We start from the raw sequence: 10,757 nt of genomic DNA, 5'->3' as shown, positions 1-10,757 counted from the left end.
TTACTTAAAAGCATGTTTCCATGAAGATAAAATGAAATGCATGACATTATTGAGTGGCTGGGAAATAAAGAAGTGAGTGGTTCTGGGAGAGAAATGGCCAGAAGAAAATTGAATTTATTTCCAGACTTACTACTTTCCAGCCCTCTGTCTTCAAGCCATTCAGCATCATGGCTGCCTTCTAACATCACTATGTGCCTTTGCTTGAGAGTTTAACAGAAAGTGGTAGGGAGGGCTAATCCTGCTGACACTTGAACCAGTGACCATGAAAGGCAAATCAACAAGGGAGATGGTTCTGGCTAGGCCTCTCCTCTGTTTGCTTTTGCACTTGTGAGTAAATACCTTTTACATTAAGTGCTGAAAAATCCACTGGAAGGATGAACAGGTTCTTGGTCACTGCCTACAGATATCCACTTTAGATATTATGAGAAGATGAACTCAGAGAGGATGACTGAGTGTGTGGACGATCGCTGAATGTGTGGCAAGCTATTAAGATCACTGGCTGTAGATACTAAGAACTAAGTTTTAAGCCTAGGTCTTCTTTCCATGCTTAGGGTGACCAGGTGTTGTGGTTTTTCCAGGACTGAAGGCTTGCTCATGACATAGGATGTCCAGTGCTAAAACTGGGAAAGTTTAAGACAAACCAGGACAAGTTCATCACCATAATTGATCTTGAAAAACATTTAACTTCTGTTTCCTCATCTGTAAAATGGAGATGATGATACCTACTTCAGAGGGTGGATCATGAGGTGATCACAAGGACTTAATGAGATGACGTGTTCAAAAGAAGTAGCATAGAGAGGGCCCACAACAAATATCTGTTCTCTCTATATATGGTATAGTGGGAATGGGTTTTGCCACTATCTAAGGCTCTATTGAAATTTTGAAGTTAAATGTAATTAAAGATCAGCTGGATGTTAAGAAACCATCTCTAATAACACCTTATATTTTGTGCTTCACCTAGCTACTTACAAAAACCCTTTCACATTCTTTATTATACTTGATGCCAGTAAAGGTCCTGCATTTTGCAGTTGAGAGATGGGACATGCCCGTTGTTATAAGAGAGGGAACCAGGGCTTCGACACTGGATTTTCCAATTTCAAGTCCAGGGTACAGGTGTTTATGGATATCTAAAGTGTCAAAATGATAATCTGTTCCATGACACCTTACATGGATGTAATGCTGTCCTCCGACACACACACAGGAATAGATTATTTTTCAGCTGAAGCCTTTGTCATGCATCTCTAATTCCCCAAATATCTCCTCAGGTATAAAGAAGGATGAAAGAAGTGGTGATATATTGGCGAATTCTATCTTTTCTGAGACCAGACTGACCTTATGTTCTCAATGACTAACCCTGAGGAGGTCGTATTATGTACAGAGCCTATGTAACTCCAACAGCCTTGTTTTATTGTTTCAAACTGCAAGCCTCTTGTAGGTAGCCCTTCAGAAAGTTAAAAATGATTTCGTAAGTTACCTATTGAAAACAGTGATCATATATAGAATAGCATAATTATAGCAGGTATTGACAGTGTTTGCCTTAAAGGGTCAGATAGTGAATATTTTAGGGTTTGTGAGCCATAGGATCACTAGCAACTACTCAGTGCTACTATTGTGGCAAGAAAGCAGCCATAGACCATACTTAAACAAATGAGCATGGCTGTGTTCCAATAAAACTTTATTTATAAAACAAGTGGCTACCATGGGCCTTAGTTAGCTGATCACTGCTCTATATTATTCAGTCCTTTAAAACACATTCTAAACATATTTAATGAATCATAAAATGTATTTTTACACTTAAAAAACAATGGTCAAACTAAGACTAAGAAGTATTAATATATACCAACCTAGTATGACTTGAAGTGGTTTGCTTATTTTTATATGTCAATTTCTTAGCACTCTGCCCTTGTCCATGGTTGTGGTAGCCTTCTGGAGAGTCTAAGACTTCACAACAATTTTTTCCCATACTATGACTTGTCTCTACTACCTCAGCACACTCACTATCAAACCTCCCTCTTTAAGAGCCTACTTGTCTAAAGCCCCAGAAAGATAGCCCTACAATTAATAGAACCACAGTGAACAGACTAGAGAAGGATACTTAACCAAGATGAGGCATTAAGATTTTCTTTACATGGACTTTGGAAAAAGACTGAATCAGTAATTTCTAAGGAGTTGATTTTGAATGTCAGGTTGACACAAAGACTGAGGTTGCCATATTGGGATGTACATGAGTGAGCACACACGTTTTTCTGTAGAAAGAGAAGAATGAAGCACATTGGCAATGCAAACCTGGGGCTAGGGATCAGGAAGGCTCAGGAAGAAAGATATGGAAAGACTAACTACCTGGGGACAGCCCAGTTCCCAAGAGCCCAGCTGTGCTTCCTGCAATTGGATTCCATGAGATTCTTATGGAACTTTCCATTTTTCATGAATTTCTTTAAGTGGGCTTCTCTTCCTTGTATCTTTACAACCAATCTCTAAAACACTGTCAAACTCCTCTTTTTTCTTTCTTGTTTTTTTCTTGTTTTAAAAGACTTCTATGACTTACTGCCTGCTGAGACTTCTGACATTATATGATTATCATTGAAAACTTTGATTAAGGCTAGAGAAAAGTCAAATTTCTTTTATAAAATGTATTATGGCCACTGTTTCAACAGAGCAGTTGGAGTTCAGGAAAAGATCATCAACTTCAAAGCGAGACAAATCTGGCTTTGAGACCTGGCTCTACCACATACTAACTTGGTGATTATGGCCTGAATGTTTGCTATTGGAGCCTAAATTTCCTTATCTGTAAAATAGAGATATTAGTATCTTTCTTATAAGATTGGAATGCACATGAAATGAAATGATGTAGCTAAAGATCTTAATATATAGTACTTGATACTGTGTTGGGGGTTAATGCAAAGTAGATCTATACACAATGCGCATTATCTTTTATTGTAGATTCAGAGTGAGAGGGGTCAGGAGGCTTTCTAGGTAGAGGAATTACAATAAATATCAGGTGGGGAGTAAAGGGGAACCAAACCTCCTCTAGGTCTAGAGGAGGGATGGAAAGTAGATTTGTTGATTTTCAGGGACCATCTGTCTAGCAAAGTCTCAAGAGATGAGGTCAATGAAAGGATTTGGTCAAAGTCGTGTGTCCCATATCCACAATACTCTGGAGGAGCTTTGAGTATGTGCTGCCGAGGCAGTAGGTTCAAGTGATAGGATAAAGACTGCATTTGAGAAACACTCTTCTGTGGTTATCTTTGTGCTCACTCTTTCAGCTTTCTTAGTGCACACACACACAAAACATAAGAGCTCTGCTACTTCACTCTCCTTTCTTCTCAGAATTTTTTGTGAACTTGATTATATTCTTCCTATTATTTGAATTTAACTCCCATATTTTCCTCCAGCGTAAGGCCTAGTCCAAATGCCCATCTAACCTCTTTAATTATAAGTTCTCTCTTCTGCTTCTCATCTCCTATAATCCCTTATTTATGTTTCTCTCCATACCACACAGCACAGTGTGCCCTGCTGCATTATAATTATAACACAATATGGATAAGCATTGTTATTCTAGCATACCCTGTGGGGGGATCCTGGCTTTATAATTAAGTCCAAATTCTTTAGTATGGAGCAGGGAGATCTGAGTAAGTCTTTTTACCTTCTATCATTATCTTGTTCACTCCCTTCCTATGTTATATTTTCTGTTAAAAATATTGAACTTTTCTTTTAGTTCTAGAGAAGATGATTCTTTTTCACTTTTGAAGCTTTTGTATACACATCACCCTTTGCCTGGGACATTTTCTGCATTCCTTATTTTCACTCACATCTCTCTTCCCTGAGCAAACTCCTTTTGTGTCTGGTTAACCCTACATTATCTATCAGGTGTGAGACGTGTCCTCCCTGTGCTCACAATCTAGCACAGAGCTGACACCAAGTGAATACTCAATAAAGATTTGTTATTTGAATAACTACATAAATGAGTAGGAGGTTGCTATGGACCCAAGATTGTGGCAGAGTGACTCTGGGTCAGAAGGCTGCCTCCTAGAGTTTGTAGAGGGAGAAGAGCATGCTTAAGGCCTGGTGCTGCAAGGCATGGTGCTGGAAGTAGGGGTGTGTGCTACAGTTGCAGGATATCAGTATATAACCTGAGCAGCTGAAATCTGCCTTTTGTTTTAACGCCAATGCTGGGCCTCAGCAAGGTTTGCATGGAGGTGAAAACAGAAAGACCCAAATAATTAAAAGTGAGTAAGACAAAGTGAATTTTAAATGGTCGTCATTAGGGTCTGCCTTTCCTATGCACAGCAAGCACAATGAGCTAATTAGGAAGTTAACAAGCCCCTGATTTGAGCTAATATCTGGCTTGATTGCATCCCATCATTATTATTACAGACAAGAGGTGAATTTAAATTAAAGTTTCCATGTCAATATGATATAATAAACTGAAGCCTGTGAAGACCTTGATTGGATCCCAACTATCCCCCTTCCAAACACACATCAACCTTCTCCGTAGGGGAAATCGCAGCTTGCCAAGGCCCGAGGAAAAAAGTTGAGCTTGGCACCCACACTGGGGTGACCAGGAGAATCCCGGGTAGCAAACTCGTCTGGCAGATGATGCTGTCGATGTTTAGAGTGTTAAAAGAAAATTTTCCACAGACAATTTACTGATGTAGTAGTAGGCTTTTATTCAGCAATCCATGAATTGGGCACCATCTAATCTAGCAGATAGGAGATCCAAAGACTTCTATAAAGAGAGAGATTTTTATAGACCAAAGCAAGTAGAAGCAAGAAAGTTATACTAGACATTTGCTGATTGATCAAAGCAGGTTACTTTCCTTATGTAGAACATAAGGAAGTCTTGAAGCTGAATTAGATAACTTGTGCCAGCAGACAAAGGCTGATTGGTTGACCAAAGCTTTTCTTTTCTGGGAGAGCTGAGCAAAGACAAGTTTTGGTGTGCTGGTGTGGGGCTTAGCCTAAGTGACTCCATCTTGGGCCTCATCTGGTTACTTTAGCAAGAGTTAAGCTCATATTAATCAAAAGGCCTCCTTCAAAGTATATTATGTGTAACCTTAGAATAAGCCTTTTTAAATTTCTGTATCTATCTTTAAGGGCAGGCCCTTCCAGTGTTTGGCACAGTGACAGAAAAGGCACTAAGTATGGGTTTGTTGAAAGAATAAATAAATGAGTGAATGAATAGGGTCTGATATGACGATTAGGTATTGGGGGACAAGCAGAGAGACACTAACACATCTTCCTTATCTAGTTACCATGTACTATCATTTATGACAATTCTAAAATTGGTGAGACATCTTGTTTTTCCCATGAGTTTTACCTTTTACAAGCTGTATAACCTTAAATAAGGTGATGGATTCTTCCTGGCCCTGAATCCTTCTCATCAGTAAAATGAGAATAAAAATATATCTTGTATAGGGATGTTATGAGAATTAAATAAAATAAGATATGTAAGGTACTTGGCAAATAGTGTACACTCGATTAACATTCAGAAAAATTAACATTTTTTCCCCTTATCAAATATTTCTTGGGTAATTGCACGATAGATTTAAAGACATTGGCTTATAAACATTTTTTTGGCAGGCCGTAGGTGTGATGATATAGTCATACAACTTTTTGTTTAGTCCTTGTGAGAAAGTGTCATTTAAAGAATTCTCCATCAAAAATATAGGATACTCCATACATGAGATTTCACTGCTTTGGGGTGCCAGAAATGTGAAATCTGGCCAGGGCAGCTACCAGGCTGTAACCCAGCCAGAAGGAGGTAGAGGAGAAAAATTTCTAGGGGAAGGCAGCACTTACTGCCATGGTCACTCTTTCCTGGGGGTGATGCTTGTTGGTCCAGCCTTCTGTGGCCAGAGACTCTCCCTTGGGGAAGAGCCCTACATCCTCAGGAAGAATGTGAGACAGCTGTCATTTCATCCTGACACCCACAATGAAAGGAAATCTTATATAGATGTTTTATCTTTGTGGCAGCTTTTTTGCCTCCAGAAAGATTGTGGAAAATTTCACTTTTTCGTAATGTGTCTGATTGGGGAAGACAACATCGATTTTTTCCTTATGATGATCTTCTTTACTGCCTGGCATATTTCTCTGCAGTGTCTTGAAATTGCAAAATTGAGAATGACAAAACATGCAAAAATGAATCACAGGTAAGAGTGATGGTTCAGAAATGACAAAACGGGATGTAGGTGGGATGCAATTTAAAACGGAACACGAACGGTGACAAAGTTTTCTTTCCCTTGTTCTTTCTTCCCTCCATCCTACTTTCAACCTTTATCTAGGAATAGATACAAAATATGATGTGGAGAATAACATGTACTCTACTCACATAGGCCATGTGAAGGATCAAATCATAAAATCATGCAATTAGGAAGAATAAAAAGAATAAACGGTAAGGCCAAGGAGGAAGGCTTCAATGAATATATATGAATTTTATTGCTGAAGCCTGGATTGCATTATCCTCTCTTTCAGACTGAAATAGGAAAGCAAGGGAGAGAGCTAAATAAGAGAAGAATGAGTCTGGAAAATGGTACACTTTGGGCTTTAGTTATAGAAAAAGTCAGGCTTGAAGACTGAAATTCTAAGGAAGGAGTGATTGATTACATATTACATCAGCTTAGTTGATGTGTCAGCTAGTAATTGCTATATAACAAACCACCCCAAATTCAGGGGCTTAGAGAATAATCATTTGTTCTTGTTCCTTTATTTGTTAGTCAACTGGTTGAGATTGGGCTTGGCTGGCATTGCTGCTTCGAGCTGTGAGTATCAATGGACTTATCTTCTTGGTGCATAGTGGACTCAGTTTGGTTGGTTTCTTCATGTATCTTCATTCTAGGGCCCAGGCTAAGAGGGCAGCAGTAACTTGGGAAAACTCTTCTCACACTGATGGCAGAAGTAAAGAAATAAAAAGTAAACAAAGGGTGCCTTGTAAGGATTAGGCTTGGAATTGGCACTCTACCATTCCTGCCCACATCCTATTCTCGGCCAGTCTCAAGATCACATGAAGAGGAAAGGAAAGTACATTGCACCTCTAATAGGAAGAACTACTCTGGTACGAGGAAAAGGGTGTGGGTACAAAGATGGGTAAGGAAAGGATATCATTATTCAATCTACCACGATTGGCATGGTCTAAACTTCTCATCTCGTGCTTCTGGAAATGTCTAGGAAGGAAGACTGGACAGAGCTACTATGTTCACAGCTAGGGCAAAAACTCAAGTTTCATTCTTGTTGACTGTTATGGCATGAAGTCAACTTACTTCAAGAAAGGGCAATGTATAAATTCCTTCTATTCTCGAGGGTCATAGGGTAGGCAAATTCAATTGCCCTTTTATGTTACTCAGCCTCAATTGATTCACTAAGAAGTCACTATGAGGGAGTGGTTTATTAGAAAGTTTAACAGGCATCTGAAAGAGGACTGACAGAATGCAATTCAGGCCTCTCACAACAGAGCTGTCTCAGAAAAGTTGGTGACAAAGTACATTTCCTTTTAGTGGGTTTTATTTCCCATTTTATGAATATGGATAGGTATCGTGAGGGGAAATTCTCAACCCTTTGATTAAATTCATTGATGATTTTTTTTTTAAGTATTTATTTCATTACTTCTTCTGTGTTGCAGGATTGGAACGTCAGTGTGTTTTGTCTGGTGGGAGCTGTAGATTCTCCAGAGCAGCTTCCTCTCTGACACTTTGCTGTCTCTAGTGTCTTATCTTTGCCGATGACTGACATTTTGTCTCCTTGTTTCTTCCCCAAGATCATTAACTTTGGTGTTTCAATTAAAAGATGGCCTTAAATTTAAGGTGGCCTTATTATATTATTTTTCGTTTCTATTTTTTGTCTGCTGTTTTTGTAAGTGGCTCACCTATTGTGTTACAAAAGGAAATTGAGTAATATGCAACCACAGAAACCAAATGTACAGATCTATAAATTATCATAAGGTGGAAACCGATGAAATTATCATCTAGTCAACAAAGGGAATGTTGCTAAGGCCCCAGGAGGCTTCCACGTGCCTCATCTCAATTGTAATTAGCACCATCTTAACTTTTGAATAATAATTTTCTTCATTTCTTGACATTTCAGCTCTCAAATATTCATTCCTTAATACAAACGTTTAAACTGGCCTGTTAATTTTTTTATTTTTTTATTTTTTAAAGTCTCCTATTAAATCTACAGCTTCTCCTTCTGTCCTTTTCTTTTCCTTACATGTTATCTGCTGCAAAACCTAGGCCGTTTGACCTGTTGTTGTGCATAGTCAGGATTTTATGGATCATGTAATAATGGTGCAGTTCAACCACATGCCTCTATTTCCTGCAAATTTACAGCAGAATGAATTTTTATCAGACTTCGCTTTATTCCCTTCAGCCAAACTCTGGTCGATGTAGAGGTACATACCCACTGGTTTATATTCTCTCCTTGGGGTTGATGCCTAGATCTATTAGTTACGTGAGGTTTGTAAAGTGGCGATATTCTGATTCTATCATTTTATTTGTATTTAATGAGAAACTTCCATTCATCTACTGTTTGGTTACTTAGTGGTATAGTTCACGTAGGAAAGTCAGAATAGGTGCTTGATTTGTTCCTTTATTTGCAAGTTTTTTAAACAACAATTTTTTATGTCATCTTTGGAAAGTGACCAATATTTATATCATTATTAATCCATGGATTTAAAATATTCAATCAGTTTGCAATTCTTATCATTATTTAAGTTCAAACTGTCCAAACATTGGTCAGCGAAAGCTTCTTCAAGCTGGCACATAATTTCATTTCCATGTGTAATTCTTCATTTTGATGTATTTCTTACTCTCTGGTAGGAGTTTCTAGGCTTATCATGTACATTTCCTGGTTCAGATGACGATCTGATGCTAAGGATCTTTTTGCTACTGGGACTTCATTTATTTATTTATTTATTTATTTATTTATTTATTTATTTATTTATTTTTGCCTTTCAGTGCTGGAACTTAGATATATTTGAGGGATACTTTGGTGCTTAGTTTTGTTATAAGTGTTGTTTCTTGGTTTTTCGGTATTGCTGTCTAGTTGCTCTATGTGGGAATTTGGGAAGAGTCAAAATCTATGCTGCCTTTATCATGATTATATTTGCATTTGGTCTTACTATTTGAAATAGAGAAATGTTAAAAAATATAAAAACATAACCTGTCAAATTGGCTAATGCGTGAGAGAATAAATACGTAAGGAAAAGCTCTTTTCTTTTTCAAGTGTGTATCTTTTTTTTTTTTTTTTGTATTTTTCCAATAACCTTATTTTAAATAAGATATTTGGGATTACTTGGACTATACAGTTAATAATTCTTAAACTTGTCTATGGTTATGCTACCCTGAACGAGCCCAATCTCATCTGATCTTGGAAGCTAAGCAGGGTCTGGCCTGGTTAGTACTTGGATGGAAGACCACCTAGGAAGACCAGGTGCTATAGGCATAAAACAAAAAGTAAGGGATTGTAAACTGACAAGATCCTTGCAATCTGCGAGGTTAACTAAGGGCTGCCTTGCCTAAAATAATAATAATAATAATAATTCTTAAACTTGATTCTCTATTTCTCCTTTTTTTTTTGATAGGTGTCAAAAATGAATCATAGAGTAAAACCCACTTTAAATATTTCTTTAACTTAAAGATTTCAATAATATTAAATGACTTAGCTAAACACTTGAATAATTCTTCAAATTGGGTACTCTCTTCTGCAGTCCCAGAGGAGTGGCTCACAAGTCCCCTTTCTTCTTACTCTGGCTTCTTTTCGCCCACATCTGCTGCTCAATAAGCAACTTGATGAAGCCTCCTTGTTAGCATAGCAACATGAGGATGGCTGTGACTCCTGGTGCTCTTACTACTTCTAGTCCTCTGCCATCTCCACAAGAACATATCTGGTCTAGCTTCTAGTCCCAGAAGAAGGGTGAGAGACTTGTGGAGCAGTGCTAATCCTGGGATAGATGAACCAGCCGCCAGCAAGCTGCAGAATGAGTAAGTGAGCCCAGCCAAGCCCAGCTTAAATAAACCAGCTCACAGACCCACAAAACATATGATTGCTGTTCTAAATCTAAGCTGATTTGAGGAGTGGTTTGTTCTACAGCAGTTATGACCATGCCTTATAGATATACCTGACAACATATTGCTTATAGGTAACTTGATGTTTAGTCATGTTGGATACTTGGAAGTCTTATAGACATAGGTCAGAGGACTTGGAAATCCTGCGTGAATTGGGGCATTAAGGGAAAACCTGACTTTCTGCCTGAACCTCAGTAGACATAGCAGGGAATTTTACTATGATTAGATAGAAATGGAGAAACTGGATAAAATCTCATGAATGGAAAAAGAGAGGATGAGACTATGGTTTCTACAAATACTGATTATATCCTATTCATTTGATTGTGTCTATTGAAGAACCCCAGGATGTAAGATTTGTGTTGTTCATTTGTTGTCACCCCTTACCTGGATAATTGTAGAATCAACTCCTTGAATATTGTTGGTTACCAGGCCTCTGTCCCTCTTATAGATTCTTTGGCTCTATCCATCTACTCCTTTTCTGTTTATGTCAGTCTTTGTCAGCAAAGGCATAGTTCTTAGGGACCTCAAAATGATGGGCCACACAGAAATGCAACATTTTATTATTCCATAAATGAAAAAGCCAAGTACTTTTTCAGAGTGATTAAACTCAGCAACTAATCCATTATTGAGGTAATTACTTTTTAATTTGCTGAAATGTTAGAGCACAGCTGGCTGTGACACTGGAAAAAAAATTGACTGCTT

The 10,757-nt window shown here is 38.1% G+C and overlaps 1 pseudogene; it reads left to right on the top strand.

Annotated features, from left to right (window-relative positions):
• The first annotated feature begins 9,313 nt into the window (after positions 1 to 9,313).
• On the top strand, positions 9,314 to 9,432 carry LOC118602218 (annotated as a pseudogene).
• The last annotated feature ends 1,325 nt before the right edge of the window (positions 9,433 to 10,757 follow it).

The sequence above is a fragment of the Rousettus aegyptiacus genome, unplaced genomic scaffold (assembly GCF_014176215.1).
Source record: "Rousettus aegyptiacus isolate mRouAeg1 unplaced genomic scaffold, mRouAeg1.p scaffold_m13_p_4, whole genome shotgun sequence".
NCBI classification, from domain to species: Eukaryota; Metazoa; Chordata; class Mammalia; order Chiroptera; family Pteropodidae; genus Rousettus; species Rousettus aegyptiacus.
This window is presented reverse-complemented; position numbering and strand designations above follow the sequence as displayed.